Source organism: Maniola hyperantus, chromosome 9 (assembly GCF_902806685.2).
Source record: "Maniola hyperantus chromosome 9, iAphHyp1.2, whole genome shotgun sequence".
In the NCBI taxonomy this organism is placed as follows: domain Eukaryota; kingdom Metazoa; phylum Arthropoda; class Insecta; order Lepidoptera; family Nymphalidae; genus Maniola; species Maniola hyperantus.
In genome coordinates this window covers 10918344-10942150 of record NC_048544.1, presented here as the reverse complement: position 1 = coordinate 10942150, position 23807 = coordinate 10918344, and the positions used below count along the sequence as shown (strand labels likewise).

At 37.2% G+C, this 23807-nt stretch overlaps 1 protein-coding gene across 6 annotated transcripts in view; it reads right to left on the bottom strand.

The window, feature by feature from the left end:
- LOC117985352 (potassium channel subfamily K member 2-like) overlaps positions 1-23807 on the bottom strand; it is a 354631-nt gene that overhangs the window by 15148 nt on the left and 315676 nt on the right. The gene's annotated exons all lie outside the window — the stretch shown is intronic.

Here is a 23807-nt window from a genome sequence, read left to right as displayed (position 1 = left end):
TATTTTAATCATTAAATATCATATCGTCATATGATATGATATCACCTACGCGACGCAATATCACCAAGTGCGACAGTAGTGAGTAGTGACTGACATGGCACCTTTGCAGGTTTGGATAGTGCTTAACAAATGAGATTCATGATTCGCGTTGTAGTGCAAGTAGGTATAGATTTGCGCCATGAACGCTCCCGCATCATGTCCCGCATCCCGCCATGTGCGTTCATGACATGCAGGTGTGGTCATAGCTTTATTTGTTATATAATGTTTCAACACTGCAATTTTAGAGACGCAGTAATTGCATCTTAGACTTTATTGCTCGAGCGATTTCAGCTAACTGGGTGTAGTGGACTATAAATTTTCTCGCAGAATGAAACAAGCAGAATGCGCTTTTCATCTCAGCCTAAGATGAAAATTTATTAAAAACTAGCTGTTGCCCACGACTTTGTTCGTTTGAAATTAGGTTTTAAAAGTCCCGTAGGAATTTTTGGGGTTGAAAGGTCGTTGCCGCAGTTGAGCCGTGAGGAGGTAACAGACAAAGGTGACAAGTTTTAAAAGCACTATCATACCAGACCAGAGAAAAGGCTGTGATAGTGTAATGGTTAAGACATCTGCCTTCTAATCGGGAGGTCGGGGGTTCGATGCCGGGTGGCGTGCCCGGCTCGACCTCCCGAATATAAGACCGACGATGTCGTAGTAACCTTAGTTTGCCTTCAGTCGAGGCTGTTCTGCCTGAGTCTGGAAAAGATAAGATTCCTATTCACTATTATTTCTAAACGAATACTTATATTATAGTACCACTATAGGTATCTACATAATAGTCAATAGCCTCCTGTAGTATCCCAGAGTCAAAGTAGTCAATAGCCAAAAGCAATATTTTAAAATCAGTTCGGCACGTTTTAAAAATATTGATTTCCCTAGATGCTTCCAGTATAAAATAAATGGAATTAATTTGGTACAGGCCGCTCTCCGATCCTACACGAAATAACCTACACGAGTTATTCTAGAACCCAAAAATTGGTGAAATTTAATTTGACTCCGGAATTCAATATGTACCAGACACAAAGCGGGTACCTACAAAGTAAACTCTGAAAGCGAAACATTCTCCAAAGTAAAGTTAGAAAAGTGATGTATTATGGGAGTTTTAACATCAATTTCGTACAAAGACTTTTCCCGTATCCGAACTTCAATTACCTAAAGCATTATATTATTTACCTAAAGCAATTATTCATAAAAGACAAGAAGCTATTAAAGTACAAGTCTAACAGATATAATTATTACCAATTAGGGAAAAAAATATCAAGTACCTAACTACAGACATTCAATACCTCCCTCTCTAACTTTAGGTTCTGAAATAAACTTGTATTCTTATTTGTATGATTATGTAAGTCAAAGTAGGTATGTAAAGTTTTGTATAAGTCCTGCAAATTGCTATTGCGCTGAAACCATGTCTCATTAACATTAAAATGACGTCATTTTAACGTCAGCCGAAATAAAAATATATGCAGCTCGAAACTTCAGTCTAGTGCTGACGTCACTAAAATGTCGGCCACGCGCATTAGCAATTTGTGGGACTTACCTATAGTAAGTCGTCAAGTTAAATAAAATTGGAGTGACTCGTCTGAGATGAATCTGTGATTTAGAAATATTTGCCCTTTATTGAAGTCTCATTATGATTATTTTACAAGTTGTTGAACCCAAACACTCACATTAATTTTCGTCTAGCATACTTTTTCTGGGAAAATCTAGACTACTTAAATCCATAACTAATCCAGATCAACTATTTTTACGAGATTCAAAAAACACGTCATACAAACGAAGGCGCACAGGACCTATCGTCATCCTCATCATCAACATCAACAACCGATAGACGTCCACTGCTGGACATAGGTCTCTTGTAGGGACTCCCACACGCCACCTGGCACCTCTAGTCCTATAGTCTTTATTTAATAGAGACGCTGTATTATTGTAATTAGGTTTTTTTTATTTATTGATATAGCGAGCAAACGAGCAGGCGGGTCACCTGATGTTAAGTGATTACCGCCGCCCATGAACATTTGCAGCACCAGAGGAGCCGCCGATGCGTTGCGGCCTTTGGATGGGAGTTGGTTCCACAGTTTGCACGTGCGTGGAAAGAAGGATCTGGCGCAGCGGACGGTCGAAGTGCACCAGACACCCAGATGGTGAGGGTGAAATTCCTTACGGTGGCGCGCGGTATTTATTTATCACTAGGTTATTGCCGCGACTTCGTCCGCATGAACTACACAAATTTTAAACCCGTATTTAGGCCTTTAGGGGTTGAATTTTCAAAAATCCTTTCTTAGCGAGTGTCTACGTCATAATAGCTATCTGCATGCCGAATTTCAGCCTGATCCGTGCAGTAGTTTGAGCTGTGCGTTGATAGATCAGTCAGTCAGTCACCTTTTTCTTTTATATAAATATAGAAAACGAGACTAGGTTTAAAGCCTTAAAAGGTAATTGAAAAAGTAATGCTCTACCATACAAGAAGAAATATCTCATAACTTTTTTCAAATGGCAAAATATAAATAAATGCCAACACGTCGTCAGTGCTAAGAACGCAAATTCTTCAACACGTCTAAAACGTGTCATATTTAGCAAAAGAAACCTGTTACAATGGGACGCACGAACTACAAAGATGAGTAAATGCCGTTGTCGCGAACGAGACTGGTAGAAATTGCGTTATAGTAGGATAGAATTTCCTTTTGTATGTACACAATGAGCCCTATTGTGACTCAAGACAGATACTAATTTCAAACGCTGCTTTGTATACATTCAGTTGACGAGACAAAACTTAGTGGCTTACCACACCGGTAGAGTGGTGTTGCGTTGATCAGGGATTTGTTTGGAATTGGATTGTAATATTTTAGGGATATCAGCAGACTGAACTAGAGTGAGAGAACGCTTGGCTTGGTCCTGAATCGAATGTCAAATACTAGGCTATGGATGACGTAAAATCAAAGAAAAACCGGTGTAGTCCACGCGGATGAAGTCGCGAGCATAAGCTAGTATACTTATAAAAGGAAAAGGTGACTGACTGACTGACTGATTATCGACGCACAGCTCACACTACTGGACGGATCGGGTTGAAATTTGGCATGCAGATAGCTATTATGACGTAAGCATCCGCTAAGAAAGGATTTTTGAAAATTTAACCCGTGAGGGGGTGAAATAGGGGATTGAAAGTGTAGTCCACGCGGACGAAGTCGCGAGCATAAGCAACTTAATAACAAAGCATCGAAGTATGTACGTATGATCAATTACATGTTTTATTTTTTTCAACCGCTAGAATTCTATTTTTACTGATTTTCAGTAGGTAGTCAAATAAAGGTTCCAGTTCAACATTCGCACGTACGAGTATGATAGGACTTTAATGATAAAATACGCATTTTGTTGGATTCATCGTAGGGGCCGTGAACTTATTACCTTGTGCCGTATTCTGTAGGTATTCTTAGAAGACTTTAAGGAAAATTGTAACACATAATATTGACGAATGAGAGAAGCCAATAAGTAAAGAAAAAATCTTTAATTTAAAAGCATTTATGAGTTATGGCAATAAGTAAAATAAGACAACTTTAACTTAAACAGTTCAAGTTAAACAGTTCAAGTTACCTAGAAAAATATCATCAAATCAATCTCACATTTAATGTGAATATTGTACTTACCTGTGTCATCAGGATTAAGGAGTTGGGATCCAAGTTACATACCTACTTGGTCCCACAGTATCAATTCATAATCAATCCTAACTTTGCGGTTTAAGTAGGCATTGCAGCATCATGATTTAGGAGTTGGAACTCAAAGTTTGTTTAATATTGTTCTTAAGGATTGAAGTTCCATAAAAATCGGTGACGTAAGACCTCTGGTAGGGGTCTCTGCTGGATCACTTCAGTCAGACGAGCTCACTCCAGAATCCTAACAGGCCACCCAGGTCGGCAAAGATGTCGGGGAGTATTGCTGGGGAGCCAATGCAGGCTTCTCGTTGGGTAGATACGCCTCTACATTTAAGCAGTACGTGACCGGTAACCTATATTTTAACTTTATTTTAACAGTTTGATGGGCAAGTTTTAACGACGTACAAAATTACACGTATATACGTATTAAAGACAATTTTCGCTAGATGCATGATCATAATAACATTTTTAATGTTCCTACAATTTTATGAGTGCCTGAATTGAGTTGTTTATTATTTAAAGAGTTAAGTTTAATGGTGAGTTATCTGCACATCGCCATTTTAATGCTTTTGATATAATATTTTTAATATTAATCGCGATTGAATTCATCATCAATATCATCATCTACCGATAGACGTCCACTGCTGGACATAGGTCTCTTGTAGGGACTTCCACACGCCGCGGTCTTACACCACCTGAATCTAGCAGCTCCCTGCAACTCGTCTGATGTCGTCCGTCCACCTAGTGGGGGTCTTCCAACGCGGTCTTCTTCCTTCCGGTGCGAGGTCGCCATTCCAGCACCTTGAGACCCCAACGTCGATCGAATTCAAACAAAAGCAACTTGAAAGTTTGAACACTTACAAAGTAATTGTCCATGTGATGTAGCCAATTCCAGTCACTTTAGTATTTATAGGTTAGCAACACTTTTTTTGCAACATTACTTGCCAATTACCAATGAAGCTTGTTCGTGAAGCATATTATATAGTACGCGACATGTCGAGATGGCTATCGGGATGGGTGACCCCGCACACCCGCACAGCCCCGCGCTAACCCAGTGCGTTATAGCGCGGGTGACGTACGGGTGTGCGGGGTGTCCCCTCGCCTCATACCCCGATTGCCATGTCGCTACTTGTGTAGGAAACCCAGCTTAGCAGTTAAAACACATCTTGCAACAACCAATATATTGGAATCTCCTTCCAACGCGTGAAAGTGGCCATGAGTGAAACCACCGAGTAGTGGATAAATGTCCGTGTGTGGAACACAGAAAGAACTTCTGTATTGTTGAAGTCGAAAAGTATTTGAATGGCAATCCCGCTTCTGTCATCAATCAAAAAAGGATCTGGCACGACGGGCGGTCGAAGTGCACCAGGCACCCAAGTGTTGAGGGTGAAATTGCATACGGTGGCGTGTGGTGCGGTTGTAGAAAAAGGAGGGAGGAGGACGTTCTAAGACGGTTCTCGAAGAAATCTTAGTATGTCGGGCAATAGACGTATCTATCCGTAGAGACAGTATATTTTTATATTCGTATATTTTTTCGCAACATCAACTGCTACAGCCAATGAAAGTTGTTCGTTAACAGATAAAACACGTAGTATAATAGACCATAGTCTTCTCTCAAGGTTTCATCAGGCCAAGTACTTTTTACTACATTGAATCTGAATGGTTATTATTCAGGACATAACATTTTTATGCCTACACAAAATGGTGGAACAGAAAACGAATTTATTATTGTCATAACATTCGGAGTTTTTATAGAAGATAAACTGTTTAAACGACGAAAATGTTCCCGAGTTATGTTTTCATTTTACGAGAGGCTTTCACAGAGGTTATAGCCATCTATAACCATCGGTCATTCATGATTAAACGACCCCGTTCCACTATGTGTATCAAATTTTATCAGCGTCTGCTTATAACTCGTTTCAATAACTCCTTCTGGGGGTTCGTTTTATTAAACTTTAGCTTATACTAATGAAAAATCTCATTTTGTTTCTTTTTTCACTTAAGTTTATATTTCGTGGAAAACATAATAATCGTCCATGATATAAGAGTATATATCCACATTAATATTTTATAAACGCAAAAGTGTGTCTGTGTGTCTGCCTGTTTAACCATTTTTGATAAAACTTAATGCAGAGATAGCTTGCAAAAGATGATTCGAACTATGAAGCGGACTAATTCGGAAGGAAAGAGTATTAGGAGTGAACGTGCCTATGAATGTGTGCGCTATGAGCGTCGTGAGTCGTGACACGTGAAACTGTGTAACCAACTCCCATCGGCAGTGTTCCCAGTAGATTACAACATGGGGTTATTCATGGGGAGGACCAACAAATTTCTAAAAGGCTGACAACGCATCGGCAGTTCCTCTGGTGCCGCAAATGTTCATGGGCGGTGGTATCACCTAACATCAGGTGACCCGCCTGCTCGTTTGCTCGCTATCTATATTTAAAAAAAAACTAAAAGATAACATAATTTTAAAACAATAAGTACCTCGAAGAAGTACCTACCAATTATGTTATCTTTTAGTTTTTTTTTTATAAAACAATAAGTGTTATTATTACGTCCCATTAAAGACGCCATGTTTGATATAATGACATATTGCGCCTTGTTTTACACTGTTTAGTTGATGTTCAAAGAATCAAAACTACCTATCAATATTTTCAAACAGTAACAAGCAGCCGTACGACTTCCGAACAGGATATTTGTCATCGCGCGCAAAGAAATATCAGATAGGAGAGACGTCCTTTGTTTACTGTCGGTTTTAGTATTTGTATGATAACCGTTGCGTTTCGAAGCTAAAGGAGTATCGGGCGGAACACATAGTTCGAAGAATGATAGACTTTAGAGTTCTGGTGTATGAATTCTAGACCTAACAGTTTTTATCAAATAATTTTGACAATGAACCAAAAGCTTAATCTTCTTTATAAAATAAACAAGGTTCTGACTGACTGACTGACTGACTGACTGACTGACTGACTGACTGAGTTATATATCAACGCACAGCCTAAACCGCTGGTCCTAGAGACATGAAATTTTGTAGATGTGTTCTTTGTAAAGAGTCTAGTTCACTAAGAAAGGGTTATTCGAAATTCCACCCTTTAGTGGGTTAAATGAAAATTGGTATTTGGGTTTTTGGTCACAAATGAAGAAATACGTGATTCAGGATTTTTGGAACTCCCATCTCGATTGTCTAAATTCCACCCGAGCGAAGCCGGGGTGGGTCAGCTAGTTTGCTAAAATCCGCTGAAACAGATCAAATATGTATGGTGCAACATGGAACATGTTACATGGTTTTTCCTGCGTGTTTAGCAGTGGGAAGGCGGGCGGTGCATGTCGCATGCTGCATGTTGCCATACAGATTCGACTTGTTTCAGCGGATTATAATAGCAAATTAAGCTAGTTTGGTTCATTACATCTCATGGCTTTCCGAAAAGTACCGCCTTATTAACTCTTTTAGGGAACTTCGCGAACGGAGCTAACGTCTAATTAAATACGAGAATAAAGCCGGTTTGTATGATGTATGATGAATATCTGATTGTAAAAAGAAAATTCTAATGTTTGATAAACCCATTTATAAGAAAAAAACCGGCCAAGTGCGAGTCAGGCTCGCGCAATGAGGGTTCCGTACTACAGTCGTATTTTTTCGACATTTTGCACGATAATTCAAAAACTATGATTCATAAAAATAAATAAAAATCTATTTTAGAATGCACAGGTAAAGCCCTTTTATATGATATCCCACTTGATATAGTTATTTTACTTCGAATATTGAAAATACTAATGATTAGTTCATGACCACATTTTAATTTTTTTTGTGTGATCTAACCCTAAATTCACGGTTTTCAGATTTTTCCCCTAAAGCCCACCCATAAGACCCACCTACGTGCCAAATTTCATGATTCTAGGTCAACGGGAAGTACCCTGTAGGTTTCTTGACAGACAGACAGACAGACAGACAACAAAGTGATCCTATAAGGGTTCCGTTTTTCCTTTTGAGGTACGGAACCCTAAAAATCAGACAGAATCTGAACAGGTCAAACACCCGAGTAGGTAGGTACACATACAATGACAAATAAAAAGATTCCCCGTGAAATGTCGGGTAACATTCAGGTTATTCAAGGGCAATCAGTCAAGGAGTATCTTTGAAACCGTTCCGTTTCGCTCGCAACATTTCTTGTAATATTGCAGCGAAAAAGAGTAATGGTCTTGGAAATAGAGTTAACTCACGTGGATACGGTTTTCTGCCTTTTGTTGTTCATAGTAAAGAGCCGTTTCCCGTGCACGAATGCATAGGTGGAGGGACACAAAGAATTGCCTTAAATATACTCGCTGAGACACTGTTGTTGAATGAGTGTTTCGCTTGCAAAATTTACGTGCAATTTTGGAATTTTCAAAGTGGTGCACACAATTTATTGAAGTGTTAAAATGTGAGAAATGTTAAGAAGCACGGAGTTCGGAGTACTTGTTTTCCGCGTCTGTTTTAAATTATTGTCGTAACTTGTAGAAATTGGTAGTAATATTATTTTAATCAAGAAATTCTCAGCTCTATTATTTTTACTACGTTTATTATCTAAGTATGTTAAAAGTAACTGTGATTGTGTTAAAGAAAACTACTTATAAGTAGATATTATTCAAACATCAACCCATATAGCCGGCTTTGTTTTTGTTTGCGTCTGTTCTGGTCAGCGAGTATAGGTATTTAAGGTAGGTAAGTCTATTACGCTGGCAAAAACTCTCAGGCATGCAGGATTTTTATTTTTTTAAGAATAATTTTATATACTCTTACCCAGTGACATTCATACCATCAAGACGAATCTAATGACGTATCATATTTATCAAAATCGGTTTAGCCGTTGAGTAATTACGAGCGGAATAGGAACGGACATACATATTACATACGTACCTACATAGGTAGGTACTTACAGGACAAACGCATAACCCTCCTTTTAGGTCTCGCCGCAGTCGGGTAAATATCCGATTCTTGCGATAAACAAATAAACCATTTTGCTATTTATCAAAATCCTTGCGCACATTATTTTATTCATGAGTGAACGAATAACGCCCGAGTGTGTATTGTTAAGTAAATCGTCAGGCTGTTTTAACGCAAATTTATTGAACGGGAAACGCTTTATAGTTTAGTGTTTGGAATAAAAATACAATAGTGCGCTAGTAGGATTTTATGACGGTATAGTTTACGGGCGAATAGCACTGACACTGGTAACAAAGCTATGCGAAATGTAGGTTAAATGCAGATTGAGAATTCAATGATTATTATACTCGTAGTTGTAATAAAAAAACCTCTAAATGTTCGTAAATTTAAAAATTAATAGAATATCAAGTAAACGTTATTAGGTATAGAAGTGGCCGCCCATCACTGAAATAATATGTTATTCAAGTAGATACGCTGGAAAACGCCATACGATTCGAAGCGCCCCCCCACCAAGCGTACTTACTGGGAATTGAAATTGAGAATAATTACGGTTTTGACTTCAGAAAAATAATTTATAGTACCTACCTAGATATGCTTAGGTATACTTAGTGCGCGACGGGTCGAGATGGAAATCGGAGCGTCCCACCCGACTCATACTCCGATTGCCATCTCGACCTGTCGCGTACTATAACACAAACTATAGGTAGGAAGACTAAAAGTTAAAACAATACAATTTTGAAAACTGAATTAAAATCTGTCCATTAATTTAAAGTTAAATAATAAAATTTTATTTTATGTAGGCTCGCGACAAGTCCAGCTTAATTCCGCGCAATGACTCTGGTCTGTTGTAGCAAAGTCGCCTGCGGAATTCTGCTATAGGTATTTTTCCTGGCTTTGGAACGGAAATAGAATACTTTTATTTGATAGAGAAAACCCTATGTACTTACTTTTTATTCAAAGCTCCCTACGAAAAACACCTCAACTATAATTTAAAAAGATATCAAAAGCGGAAAGCGTATTCAAATCGCTATAAAAATTTACAGCTAGAAATTCCGTGCGCTATTCAAAATCTAGTGTATGGGAACGTCCCAGCCGTACGGTCGTTTATCGCTTCCAGTGTTGTCGTTCGCAAGTATGCATTGTCAAACGCTCGAGCTCCTCCCTGTCATAGGAAATAGAGCTTACAAGACATTCTATCGGCAGCATAATGTAATTCTGTACGATCTATTGGCGTCTGTAGTCATTTTGTCTTTTCCGATACTGAAATAAAGCATTGTGTTACATGTTGTGCTACTGAGAGTAATATAAGTGAATGCAGAAAATCAGATACATTACGGCATAGATACAATGTTTTACTAAGAGCTGCTATTGTTAATGAAAACTTACGTTAGAATTAACAAAGATCTCATGAGCTTTTTCTCATAATAAATTTGAAATGAGTATAACATGACGGTACTCACACCCTTTTTTAAATAGATGAGTGACTGACTAGTTTTGAATCCTTCAGTCATTCAGTCACAAGTTCATTCATGGATAAGTAGGTAGTGTTATAACTGACAGAATAGAGACAGAGAGGGGAGAGCCCGCGACGGCCAGATCTTCGTTATTTTATAAAAGCTAAAAATTTATCTGCGTATCCCCAACAAAAGGAGGAACGATCTGCGATTATGAATTTTGGATCATGTTGGTTTTGGCAGATAACAGGTACCTAACAAAGGCGTAAAAAAAATCACGTCGAAGTATAAAGTCTAATTTTTAATACTTTCTTCGGAATAGTATTAGAAATCATGTCACGCATTGCCAGACACTTCGTGTAACAGTATCGTAGCAACTTAACTTTTAAGTCGTGTCAATCAATGACTAAACGACTGATGAACTTGCACACCAGTCGGGTCGAGTTTATTTTACAGCGAATTTCTACTCTAGTAATAAGACAACTCTCTGGCTCCAGCAGTTACAAAGTACCATTCTATATCGTATAATTGGTTTTAGAAATTACCGACCAAATTGATGGATTGTTTCCCAGAAGTTTGATCTGAAATTGTAATTATGGAAATTTGGTGGTACCGGCCGATCCAATTGATAAAGTCGGATGTTTTCGAGTGATACTCGTTTTGTAAAATAACGCTAAGAATATTTTTGTTTGATGCGTTAATGGTTCAGTGTTTATAGTACCTAGGTATACCAAGTCCGCGACAGGTCGAGATGGCAACGTGAGGCGCGGGGACGCACCGCACACCCGCACGTCATCTGCACTCGCCTGCACCTTGTTAGTCCGGGGGCTGTGCGGGTTTGCGGGGCATTCCCTCCCCGATTGCCATTTCGACCTGTCGCGTACTTATACTTTCTATGGCATAAGAAAATTAAGTTGAATAATTTTGTCGGTTTTTGTCACACTCAAAGGAACTTCCTTAAGTAGGCTTTGATTGACCCATTAGAGCTTTTTATGTTCAATTAACAATAGGCTACTTGACACTTTTTTAAAGTTGGTCTTAAATGGTTAATATTTGTGCTATTATATCAAAAAAATTAACACTATATTTTTTTGCGCCCTAAAAACCGTAAAACTTTCATTTAAAAATATATTTTTCTTAGACAGGTGAAAACACTGTCGGCCATGTTTGGCCGATAGATTATCTGTGCTCTGACGTCATGCATTTGTAAACAACAGCATAACCTCCCAAAGTTTAATAAACATGACTTCTATACTAGTGTACATGAAAAATATAGTAATTTTCGTTATTGTATCATCCGAGAATGTAAAAAACGCATCGATAAAGACCACAGGAAAGTTGTGGATTAGAGTGCCCAGTGAAATAAATATACGTAACACGCGAAGACTTGCTTAAAGGGATCCTATATGACTAACGACTTCAACCCAAATTTATTTTTGCAAAGATCACTTTGTTGTAATAACTTATTCAATTTATAAAGAGAAAACGATATTTTTTACGTTTACTATGAGTTTTTAGAAATATATAAAAACTAGCTTATGCTCGTGACTTCGCCCGCGTGGACTTCATAAATTTCAAACCTCCATTTAACCCACTCAGGGGTGGAATTTCAAAAAATCCTTTCCTAGTGGATACCTTCTCTTTACCTACAAAGAACACACCCACCAAATTTCATGTATCTAGGACCAGCTGTTTAGATGTTTAGGCTGTGCGTTGATATATAAGTTAGTCAGGACTCTAAATTTTATATATATGGATACTACGTTAGTCTCCGCGTGACATAGGGATGACATTTCTTTGTTTACATATTTAATGACTTCACATCATGGCTGACAGCGTTTTCTGCGTTTCAAATAAAAATAAAAACTGTATTTTTTAAAATTGGATTTATATATCCATCCTGCGTTTTTAATAATTGTTATTGATATATTTCGTTGTCTTAAGCAAAATACTATAATAAATAATGATTTATTGGACGAAATTAGATATGAGTCAAGTAGCCCATTGAAATTACAACAACGAACAACAACGCGCATTGCTGGAGCGAGTCAAATGCATGCTTTTTAGGTACGGGAGTAAGGAAACGATTTCTGGAAATTCTATCAGGATCTTTAAAAACCTAAATTAACGCGGAGGAAGTTGCAAGAAAGGGGTACCTAGTAAGAACAAAATAAAACAATCATTTACAAACATCGACAGAAACAAATCGCGCACTCAACTCTTTTTATTAACAATACGTAAGGAGTAACATTATTTTCACACTGTAACGCATTTAGCAGAATAAGCCGATAAAAAATGGCCGCACTCCGTTGTTTCCGACGAAAATGCTTTATTTTCCTCCAGTTAGTTGAATAAATCGTGCACGAGCCCTTTTTTACATTATAAATAAAATCGGCAAATACATTGGTATTGAAGTCAATATTCTAGAAGTGGCTACTTTCAAGGGAACACAACGCATTAAATTAAGTAAAATTTAAAGTACCCAGACATCATCGTACTATCTGTTTGGGAAAGAGCTGATAACCATTAAACGGCTAGAGTGATATTCACCAAACATGGTTAAGAACCATTTCTATTAAATTCACCTTAGAATAAAAAGAATGAAACCGTTTTAAAGCTACAAAGCTTACTTAAACTAATACAATATATAATATATCAATTTTCAAATAGAGATTAGTTACAAATGTACAAGTTATTTTTGATCGCTAAGTGTCACGAGCCTCATTAAAAAACGCGGGGTCGTCGGACGAACAAATCAAAAAAGAGGAGACATTGATTTCTACAGAACAAATACATATTGTTTGATTAATAGAGCTTAACGAGTTGCAAAGTGGCAACAGGTTGAGCACATAGCTTGGAAAATATAGATAACTCAGGTAGCCGAGGGCTTCGCGGAGCAAGGCTGGGAAATGACTAGAATAATGAGGAGGTATGTTCTATGTATAATGACATTTCCAGTATCTCTAAGCCTTTGAATGCAGTAAATTACGAAGTATTTCTTATCCCCCTGCGTCACCCGATAAGAGCCGGGAGTTCTCCAAGGATATTAATCATGGTCTTCGCATTGGATTTATTATTTTTTTCCTACGCTTGTCGGGTATTATTGAATTTAGGGAGAAAACTTTATAGTAGCCATGATACCTACATATGTAATTTTTGCGTAAAATTTGTATTGCGAAAATTATTTATTATTAGGTATACAGCTGCACTGAAATGGACCGAAAATGTTTCTTTAGAAAAGATCGTTTTTAATCTTTTGACTACACAACATATTATCATACGACGATTGCTTAGACAAACTTAAACGTGGTTGACTTATCAACCAATCGCGTTCTCTTGAAGGTGGAAATCCCTCACCCACCCTTGGGTGACGACATCAAACGAGTCGCAGGGAGTCGCTGGATTCAGGCGGCGCAAGACCGTGGCGTGTGGAAGTCCCTACAAAAGACCTATGTCCATCAGTGGATGTCTATTGGTTGATAATGATGATGATGATACGTGTTTACTGTTTTATTATAAAGACACGTTTCTCAAAAATAGTTAGATATTGGGATCTTCGGTCAAGAAATTCTCAGTGACAGTAATTAAAAGTACGAAGGTCTAGTAATTTAAAAATCTACTTATCGGTCGGTCGGTACGGTCTAGGTCATACCTTTTAGTAAAAAGTCGCTCGCTTTCAGCCAAAAGCGTATCCAGGCCACCGAAGCATTAAAAATGTAAATTGAGAAACTATATTAGCTTTTTATTTTCAACGTCCTAGCATTTGCTCAGTATTCTTTTACATACTTAGCATTTTAATGTGTTCTGTATTTAAGCTCGCTTATTTTTCTAACCCAGATTTGATTTCATTAGTTCCGGTGATTATCCCCTAGATACAAACTCACATACTAAAAAAACTTACTTCTTTATAATATTACTTACTTATATACTCGTGATACAATTTACAGCGCTATCTATCAGAGAAAGAATTTTCACAATCGGATTATTATTAGTTTGAAGTAATTAGATTAGTTTGTACCTATGTAGGGGATACACAGACAAATTAACATATTTTACCTCTTTATAATACTAATAGAACTATAGAAAAATAAAATAATTTTGAAAGTCGAATTACTTTCAAAGTTCCCCCAAAAATGATATTATCGAAGAAGCCACAGTCTAATACTATAATAGGATCTCGAATAAGTAAACAGTGTACCACAAAATTAGACCAAGTGCCTGGATAGAAACCAAATTCAAATTTTACGCTCAATTTTACCTCCTCAACAATAGCCAGACAATTTCATGTACAAAGCAATTCTCAAAATTGGTTTTCGTGCTGTTACTTTGGGATTCTCCTTCGACATTGCCTTTAAGAGTTGATTTTCATCGTCTATGATGCCTATTCCGGCCGAGTAAATCCTCACCACTTTAATTTCATCAACGAATTAGCTCGTTCAAACTGACAAGTTAATATTTTAGTGAGTACCTTATTAAAGGCTCTCGATTTGTCTAGACAATTTATTACGAAATTATACTGATAATTTGATAGCAGTAATGATCGAGTTATTTTCTAAAGAATCACTAACATGCCTACTTAAGTCTCTCATAATAATGTTATTAACTTCAAGCTTCTGGAATAAATAGGTGTTCTTCCGAGATCTTCAGAACCAATCCAACTGAACAATTTTCTAATAGACGGCCCATATGCACGGTCCACTTCTATCCTCCCTAATATTACTGGAAAAAAAAAAACTATACCAACGTGATTTTACACATCGAGATACTGAGGTCGTGTTGCTTGACGGGCGGATAAAGTTACGTGCCGGTTAACATTACACTTTGACCGTTAATAAAAGCAAAATGGATTGTACAATTCAGGGTATATTTACTATAAAAAAGTCAGGGGTTCTTAAATTTAAACCATAATTATAATTTAAACCTTAATCATAGAAGCATGAGTGTTTACTTTCGCAATCCATTTTTCTTTTCATTTCGGGTCAAAGTTTAACCGTAACCGTGACATGCTTTTAACGGCATGTCATCTTCTTTCTTCGCTCTGGGCTGGTTTCCGCACTTAAACGTTTCCGTCTGTTGTGCGTGAACCGCATGTCATATCACTCAACCTAACTATTGCAAATACGTTGTTCTGAATTTTCAAACTCTGTAATCTAAATATATAGAATGAAAAGCTGACTGAATGACTGACTGACTGACTGACTGACTGACTGGTGGACAGATTGGACTGAAAATTCTTATGCAGATAGTTATTATGACTACAACATCCACTAAGAAAGGATTTTTTGAAAATGCAAAAATAGGGGGTAGTAGGGTAAAATAGGGATTTGAAATTTGTGTAGTCCACGCGGACGGACGACATCAGACGAGTTGCAGGGAGCCGCTGGATTCAGGCGGCACAAGACCGTGGCGTGTGGAAGTCCGTACAAGAGACCTATGTATAGCAGTGGACGTCTATCGGTTGATGATGATGATGATGATGATGATGATGACACGGACAAAGGCACGGGCTTAAGCTAGTGTATCTATAAAGCTTTTAGTTTTAAGCTCTTTCGCATTTTGAACCGTCGAAAGCGATAGCAAAAAATAATTTAGCTACATCGAAAAATGGTCTCTTATTTTTAAATCTGCTCTAGTTTAAACGCTTTGGAAGTAAAAATCCGGTGTTTTTATTATTTCCAAAAAGCGTCGTTTTACGATTGTGTAATTCGCTCAGAAAAAATCAATGGTCATGAATATTAATAAAGATGACAGTTTGTATGCAAGGGTGGAAAATGTTTAAAATGTACATCTACTCCTCAAGCCTTGTATTTAATTGAGCATAACATTGAAGAATTTTACATGAACACAGACATCTGTCTATAGCGAGTTTGCACTATTTAATTTGCCTTGCTTTCTTTAAAAATTATTAATTATTTCTTTGTGACGATCATAGACTTCTTTTTTACCGGAAAATCAAAGAGTTACCCTGTGATTTTTAAAACCTAATTCCCCCTGGACAAACTCTTAGGCTCTTAATTATGTTTGCTAAAGTTTCACATAGCTAATAAAAGTCCCGCAAATTGCTAATGCGCGTGGCCGCCATTTCAGTGACATCAGCACTAGACTGAAGTTTCGAGCTAATGGTATATTTTTATTTCAGCTGCCGTCAAAATTACGTCCTTTCGATGTTAATGAGACATGGTTCCAGCGCAATAGCAATTTGCGGGACTTATACCAGTTGTTGGTGTTTAGTTCAATTGAACTTTGCAAAGCAAGTTTCCTGGCACCAGGAATTCGTTTCAATCATGTTTCAGGATCTGTCATTACTTAAAAAAATTCGTCCTCTAATATTCTCACGTCGTCACCGCCTCAAACTCCGAAAAATTAGAGGTGCGTGCCCAGGATCGAACTCCCGACCTCCGATTAGGAGGTGGACGTCCTAACCACTAGGCTATCACAGCAGCTATAGATCTAGAAAACTCTTAGAGATGTGAACAACTGAACAACCATTTTGCGGATATTCTTCTAATACAAAAATATTACACTTGAATTCTCAAGATTCTTAATTACCGGAAATCTCTTATATCAATCACCTACCCCTTATCACGACTTTCCTTCTCTGGACCGGCTTAACATTCGACGTTCATTGAAGACCCTACCATTCATTACGTCAGATCTTTATTGAACGAAATGGATACTCTTAGAGTCAATAAATCCTTACTATCTCGGAATCTTAAAAATGTTTCCTTAATTGATTCCTTTTTCATTTAAAGATAGATAGATTTAAAGAAAGAAATTTTATTTAATAAGCTTTACAGGATAGTCAGGATTGTTGCGTCGCTGTTTAAGTTAACTTACAATACAAAGTCGAAACTACATCAAAAAATACTATGTACCTATTTATCTTTTAATCTGCTCTACATTTGTCTTTATCCCTTATACTACTTTACTAGCTTTATAGAAAAGTATAATAAAGCCGTGACATGACCCTTAAGCATTGGCATTCTAGTGACATCGCTAATCTGATCAACTGGCAACTGGAAACGTTTTTGCTCAGGGTTCCTCATAAAGACATAAACAGCTAAAGCAGAGTGAATAAGAGGAAAAGGTGTAGATTGCCATTATGGCGTCTTTATTTTCTCTCTTTATCGTCTCAAGTACCTACAAAGCCAGAGCGCATACGTATGTTCCAGGCAAGTGCGTTCCAACCGACACCGCACCATTCTTTACACCACCACGACCACATCACTCAACCACCACTAAAAACCCTAATAAAAAACCGGCCAAGTGCCAATCAGGCTCGCGCGCCGAGGGTTCCGTATTACAGTCGTATTTTTTCGACATTTTGCACGATAATTCAAAAAATATGATGCATAAAAATAAATAAAAATCTGTTTTAGAATGCACAGATAAAGCCCATTCATATGATACCCTACTTGATATAGGTATCTTACTTCGAAAATTGAAAATACTAATTATTAGTACCTACATGACCACAATTTTTTTTTTGTGTGATGTTACTCTAAATTCCGATTTTTCCCCTTAAGTCTGCTATAAGATCTACCTACCTGCCATATTTCAAGATTCTAAGTCAACAGGAAGTACCCTGTAGGTTTCTTGACAGACCGCCAGATAGACAGACAGACAGACATACAAAAAAGTGATCCTGTAAGGGTTCCGTTTTTCCTTTTGAGGTTCGAAACCCTAAAAATTATAAAAATTATGTACCTAGCCTAAATTTTACTATAACTTCTTTGAACAATTTAATTAAACGCTAGTATACCCAATATTCTGATTTTTCCTCCCCCAAATAATTCAACGAAATCATAGGTAAAAAATTGTTTATTGTGAACTACGATAGGTAGTTGCGAACTTTCGAAATAGTGAGCGAAATTGCCAAAGAAGAAATCAACCAAGAAGTTCTACTGAAGCCCGTCCGAATACTTGAAAAATATAATTATGCGCGAAGTTGCCTCGACCGTCTTTGTGTAAACACGAAGTCTTCAAACCGGAAGCGAATAAAGCGTTTTATTCAAATTTTGTGTATAAAGTTTTCAAGTTTGTCCAAAGAATAAATATGAATTTATTCTTTTTAATAAATATTTAATTACCTAAATATGTGGTATTTGTTAATTTCTGCAAAGTTACGAGCTAAACTTAACGACGGGGCACTAGCCACTACCTCTCTTTTCTGGAGTTTTCCATCGTAGGTTTATTCGAATTGCCATAGCTTCGGCCCGGATGACGTTAGAAAGCTGAAATTTTCAGGATTACATATTCTCAGTAATGTTCGAATGAAATCAAATTCTCCGAAGTAGCACTGGCGAGTAAGGTTAAACTTTTCAAGTTAGTCAAGAGGTTATTTATAATTTAATTAATAACTTCCAATGAAATAGTTAATTATTTCATTGGAAGTTTATGAAATGTTTGGATAAATTTTATTAATGGTACGAGCCAAATATGAGTAATCAAATGAAATGGTATTTTTGATGTTAAATTCTGAAATATGTTATATTATAAACCTTTGAGATTTTTATTAAAGTTATTGATACAGAGTGTTCTAGTTTAAATATAGCAAATGAATTCGTTCCACTTTATTTCAGTAAAATAATATTTTTTATTCTATATCCTGAACAGAATTTCGGCTCCAAAAAATATTACTATAGAGCTACAATAACTCTTGTATACAATATAATAAGTAGGTTGGGTAATAAATAAAATTATTGTTTACTTTTTAGTGTTTGTGGTTATTGAAGTCGGTTTAAAAAATATCATTTGGTCAAAAGATAACCCGTAGTAAAAACGATTGCAATCGATTCTGTTACTGATTCTGAACAAACTACTTTCAGATTTTGCGTACAGGTACTAAAACTAACGTTGTATAAGTAGTTAAGATAGCTTTCTGTGTTTCTGTAAGTATGTCTATGAATTTTCATATTATATTAGTGCTTCTTTCTATCAGGCTTAATCACTGATTAGTCCCTAATCTGTGGTTTTAATGGTTTCACTTCTTCTTCCTAGCGTTTGCTCCGGCTTACGCCAGTGTCTGCTTTCCTGCTAAGTCGCTTCCACTTTGCACGGTTTACAGTATCCACCACAGTTTACGATAGTTATGAAACTTGTAACAAAACGTCTATGCTTCACCTTCACTCTCGTATTTACCTTTTGAAGACTCGACCACACAAATTTCAATCCTATTTTACCCCCTTCATCATCATCAACCGATAGCCTTATTTTACCCCCCTTATTTTACCCCCTTAGGAGTTGAGTTTTTAAAAATCCTTTCTTAGCGGATATCTACGTCATAATAATAATTATATCTATCCGCATGCCAGATTTCAGCCCGATCCATCCAGTAATTTTAGCTGTGCGTTGATAGATCAGTGAGTCAGTAAGTGAGTCAGTCAGTCAGCTTTTCCTTTTATATAATATCGATACTAACTTTGAAATAAGTAGTTAAAATATCAATACAAAATAATGATACGGTAAAAACAACATTTCGTCGGTTAATTGAGTTAATCACATGTGTAGAATGCGTAATTCCCGTTTTCCATCATGCATAAAACATGCCATGTAAATGTTACAAATTAACAAACATTTTTATCAAATTTACATCGTGCTTATTGTTTTATCAAAAAAGGTAAATAAAACCAGCCCATCCTAAAATTCAGGGTATTATGATGTTGTACAACGTCATGTTTTCTGTCTGAAAATTCTGCCGACGGAAAAATAATAAAGAGTAATTTTTTTCCCTGTTATAATCCTTTACTTAGTTACCTTACAATATCAAGGTTTCGTTTAACGTTTCGCTAAGATGTGGTAGGTACGTCCTTTCGACGTGACCGTCCATGTTTCTTGCCACGTATCTTTAACTTGAATACCTAATGGCATCTATGAATTTGCCGCAAAGTGGCCGCGCGGAGACAGCGCGGCTGCAGCGCTGCGGCCGCGCTGCTTTGTAAATCCCTAAAAGTTAAGAGTGAATATAGGCATTTTCTAGCCAAGTGCCCTACAATGTAAACTTCATCATTACTTTTCATTAGGCATGATTGTTGTCAAGTAGCAAACAAGCCAAGCATCCTTTAATATTTTATGAAACACAAAAATGTAGAAACATTTGTGTAGGTACTTACCTTTGTAGTGTCTGTTATAGACTTTGAAATCATCCAACCGATGTTCCCAAATCAGTTTCATTAGAAAAAAATAATACGAAGATAGTTTTAGACCAAAAAAAATGCATTAGGCACATTCTTTTTAGTGTTCCGTACCTCAAAAGGAAAAACGGAACCCTTATAGGATCACTTTGTTGTCTGTCTGTCTGTCCGTCTGTCTGTCAAGAAACCTACAGGGTACTTCCCGTTGACCTAGAATCATGAAATTTGGCAGGTAGGTAGATCATATAGCTGGACATTTGGGGAAAAATCTGAAAACCGTGAATTTAGGGTTAGATCACACAAAAAAAAAATTGTTGTCATGACCTAATAATTAGTATTTTCAACTTTCGAAATGAGTGACTATATAAAGTGGGGTATCATATTATCTTCCTTCCTTTACCTGTACATTCTAAAACAGATTTTTATTTATTTTTATGCATCATAGTTTTTGAATTATCATGCAAAATGTCGTAAAAATACGACTGTAGTACGGAACCCTCATTGCGCGAGCCTGACTCGCACTTGGCCGGTTTTTTTTAGCCTAGTACTACTAGCACACGCCGGGTATCCGCTTGTAGGTAATAACTTCGAAAAAGTTTTTTTTCAATTCATTATCTAATGACCGCCAAAGTTATAAGAATATTAACTGAGAAAAATCTTTATGATTTAACTCCGAATGATACTTCGAATAATTATGAACTTTGCCTTAACAAACAGAGACCCAGATGTTCCTCGCATTATCTCGAAGATGTTACAACTTGAATCTTTGTACCGAAACATGTGTACGAGTTTCCCTAATTGGAAAACTTGAAAGGTGTCTCAAGTAACTCAGTTTAGTGTGTTATTTCGAATTAATTCTGTACAGTTGAAACTGTGGAATTAGAAACAGACAATTTGCTCATAAGTTTGAAGTATTCACTTACATTTTAACCATACCTACACAACTGAACTCATTAGAATATAAGCATAGATCATAATAGATATGTAGCCCTTTTATACTAAGACTCTCAATCAATTCCCTTGGTATGTGGGTCATGCAATTGCCGGTACCTACATCTACAATTCCCGTGATTTATGCTAACAGGGGAAGCTATTCGCTCTTGTATATATTCCTGAAATTGAGATAATAATTGTCAACCCCATGACAGTTGTGGTTAAGTGTTATCGTCACTAGTAATGTACGACCATTGATGTTGGAATCCCCCTCTACTGTACGACAGTACACAGTACCTACACAGGTCCTGATTACATGTATAAGTCCCGCAAATTGCTAATGCGCGTGGCCGCCATTTTAGCGACGTCAGCACGAGACTGAAGTTTCGAGCTGATGGTATATTTTTGCTTAAATATACGTCAAATGACGTCAAAAGATTTCATTTGGATGTTAATAAGACATGGTTCCAGCGCAATAGCAATTTGCGGGACTTATATTAGTGGTAGGTACGTAGGGCGTACAAGGAATAATAATTGTTAACCTAACATCATCCCTACCCATATTATAAATGCGAAAGTGTGTTTATTTGTTAGTTTATTGGTTTGTCCTTCAATCACGTCGTACCGGAGACGTAACGTGATTTTTGCATGAGTATAGTTGAAAACCTGGAGAGTGACATAGGCTACTTTTCAACCCGGAAAATCAAAGAGTTCCCACGGGATTTTTAAAATCTAAATCCACACGAACGAAGTCGCGGGTATTAACTAGTAATTAATATACTGTATAGAGCTTTCATTTACTTTTTGAGTCATTGGAAAGCTTTAAACTACAAAAAAAAATTATGTTAATAGGTAAAATATCTCGAGCAACGGACGTCCGTCGGTTGACGATGATGATGATATTGATGAAATTTCAGTTGTTTGACATAAATCCCTAAACATCCCCAGACTTAGGACCATGGATTTCTTTTTCCACTTTTCTCTACCAGTAAAGATACTTCTACTCCTTATTTCCACTACAGTGGACAACCTGAGCACAACCAATACTTCATAATAATATTATTAGGCCCTCTAGTAGCTTTTTAAGGCCTGTTGTTGAAAATAGACAAACATAAGGCGGAATTCGGTTTGAAAACTCACCAAACCGAGGCTAACTCCAGAAAAAAAAATATCAAGGACTCGCGCGCTAGGAGGCGTGCACAGGGGGTTGAAGTCAGGGTAGGCATTAGTTAGATAATAATTATATATGTTCTGTCAGTTCATAATAAATTAGCATTAAGATATTTAAATTAGGGTAAGCAGCGCTTTTATGCCTCTAGGAGCTGCACCCCACTGCTCATGCGTGTGGTATCACAAAATCTAATAACAAGAGAAAACACAATACGAAATAAAGTACGACATCACCGTGAAAGGAAAACAATACCGGCATTTCTATACAAACGCTAAAAGCTGAAGCGGGAATCATAATTCAATTACATTAAAGTGTAGCGCCAGTATTGGTACGAGTCAAACCACATTTGCCAGGGTAATGCCGCTCAAAATTCGACGCATACACAACCAACATTAGCTTTAGTCGTAGCTTAAACGTATTTTAACCCCTTTGTATCGTATAACGTTATAACTTGCATTATTTACTCAAAAGGTAAATCTATCTTGTCCTTATTAGTACTCTAATACTGACTGACTGACAGACAAGTTAAACCGGTGGATCTAGAAGCATGAATTTCATAAATTTCATTAACGCTGGTAAGCAAGGTGAGCAATGACTGAATATCCATACTAGTATTATAAATGCGAAAGTGTGTCTGTCTATCTCCTAGCTTTTTACGGCCCAACAGTTCAACCGATTTTGATGAAATTTGGTACAGAGATAGTTTGCATCCCAAGGACGGGCATAGGCTACTTTTTATCCCGGAAAATTAAAGAGTTCCCATGGGATTTTTAAAAACCTAAATCCACGCGGACGAAGTCGCGAGCATCATCTAGTATGTTATAAATGTAATTAGTTGAAACTGTTCAGAGCTAAGTACTTACTTAGTTAGTGTTTCTCGAGAAATTTTCATTTGAATTTCTTTCACAAACCGTCACAGTTATTCAGTCCACTCAATGAGGGGTAAAGAGGCGTCAATTTGCGAGCCGCCACCTTGACCGACACCCTTTTACAAGCTAATTTGGACCCTGGATTATTAGATTTATACACGAGTTATAAAAGGCTCCGTAATGTGTTGGAACCGTAAACGTTTTACTACAACTTGTTTCATTAAATATCATTTTATTCGCTTCAACTCCTTTGAATTTGTTTCTGCAGAAATAAATTAAATCTGTGTTTTGTTTTCATTTAATCTAATTTCAGACTGTTAATAATAAATAATCCTTAGGTTGCCTGTCTACTGGTGCGGAGCTAGTTAGCGGAGCGGAGCGAGAAAGTGATGCGAAGCGGAGTTGTGAACTGTACTATGTCCGTAGATGCGGAGCTAGGTATCGGAGAAAAGCGAGAACGTAATGCGGGGCGGAGTTACGGACTGTGTTTTTTCATACGCGGAGCTAGGTTGCGAGCACGTGATGAGTCATTTGAGTTACAAATTGGACAATTGGTTCCCCGCTCCGCTTTCTCACTCTGCTGCCCACTCCGCTGCCCGCTCCATTTCCCCGGTCCGCGCCAAAATGTATTCAT